Genomic DNA, 2,062 nt, shown 5'->3' with positions numbered 1-2,062 from the left:
GCCTCACAGAAAAATGTAAGAAATAACCACATTTCCTATTTTCTGAAGAAAGGGGTTGTTTGGTCCTATAGTTTACATAGTTTTAACAATATCCCTTTAATAATACACTGTAGCTGCTCAGTTAACAAAAAGTATAGACTGAAATATTTATGGGCCTTGGCCAGAGCTGCATGTATTTGTGTCAGTCTGTTGCAAACATCATTGTTAAGTGGAGTACTTAACAGATTAAAATTATCCCTTTACTTCAGTTTCTTTTACTTCATTAATTCGGGCCATACTCCGTGTCAATGCAGGGGAGCACATGCCAGAAGGAAGCAGGGTCACTGGAGATAAGAGGAGGAATTTGTGACATAGAACTTCAGCATCTAACTCAGGGTGCACCTGAGCAGATGTCTCAGTTCAGGGACACAATAACCATGCACGTTGCCTACAAGATAGATCAGCAGTCTAAGTGTGGGCTGGAGTAAGGAACAGGCTGCTCTGGCATGAAAGATCTGGGATCTCGATCCATGAGGACCATTCAAACACCACCGGTTACATGGGTGAACTTGAACAAAAATACCAGAGATCTCAGATGCCTAAATGAAAGGTCCAGGAGGTCTGAAGGGGATTCAGGGCACAACCTTTCTCCCATCTTTTAAGTTTTCACCTATAAAGCAAACACTGGCCAGTGTGAATTACACGTTACAGGGAGTGCAATTTGGTATTCTGCTACTGATAGCAATATTAACTAAAGGGTTGACCCTCTTTATCTCACGTAGGACCAGAACAAGGGCTTAGGAAAATTTAACATTTTTACCTGAGTGGCTTAGAGGTCTCTACCAGGGTCTGTTAAATCTTGTGTTCTTGGTGCAAACAGATAAATATTTAAAGCTTTTCTATGATTATTTGCATTCTCAGTCCCTCTGATCTTATCCAGCCACAGTGCTGTGGAGAGGAATTCCACTGCCCTATGACTGATGAGTGCATAAAAAGTAGATCTCTTACAGAATAAGTGTCTATGACTGTTATATTAATTTCAGCAATCTCTTGGCAAGCACAGACAAATGCCAAGAAAGAGAAATGACAAAAAGGACTTAAATGGGGAACCAAGAATCAATGCAGAACGTCATTCATTTATGAAAAGTTGTGATGTACACAAGGGAAGACAGGTGAGGATTCAATCTCTAGTCACTAACACTGATGAGAGACAGATACCACTGTCCTTTTAGTGCTTTTGAAGGCTATTTTATGGGCTTCTATGTTTTTTCCAGTTACCACAGCAAACCACAAAATACTAAATTTTACAGTACTTGTATGCAAAATTGCATAGAGAGATAATAAATTCTTACAAATAAATCCCATTTCAACATTAATAAGGGGAAGCTGGTTGGCAGAAATGCTAAGCAGTATAAAATTCAAAGACTGAAGCAGGGAGCAAGGGACACTAAATTTTAAAGTGATTTGAGGCATAATCCTACTCTTTTCTTAAGACTTAACTCCAGTCTTGATTCATTGAACATTTACAAAATAAATGAAGATGACAAAATCTTTCATTTAAAAATATGCCAATTTTTGTCCATCCTGAAAATGGCATAACTCAGTAGCAAACAGATAGCCATGATTCCAGTAACAAAAGCAACTGACATTACTCATCTACTCTCTCTGGCTTGGATCACAAAGCTTTTATACCTCTTAGCAGCTTGTACACAAACAGTGCCTGCTACTCTTCACTCCCGTCTCTTGAGTTACTGTGACCTTGATGGCTCCAACTGGTGCTCATGGCTCTTTGTCTCTAAGCACCACATTTCTTACATCTCCTAAACCCACCAGCACTCCAACTGAGCTGTTGGGAATCTCATTAAGGAAACACAGCTTGATGTCTGCAGCTGCTCAGAGTTTCTAAACTGCTCTCCTCATTAAATAAGTGCTGTCCTGCACCCACTCCCTCCATCAGAGGCATATCAGGCCATTCTTCATACACATTACCTTTTTCTCTTTAAGCAAGATGAAACACCAAACACAGCCTTCATGTTAATCTAGAAGGGATTCCTTTGGGGTTACTTCCTTCTTCTTTACCAGT

This window comes from Cinclus cinclus, chromosome 2, assembly GCF_963662255.1.
Source record: "Cinclus cinclus chromosome 2, bCinCin1.1, whole genome shotgun sequence".
NCBI lineage: Eukaryota > Metazoa > Chordata > Aves > Passeriformes > Cinclidae > Cinclus > Cinclus cinclus.
Note: the sequence above shows the minus strand (reverse complement) of the source record.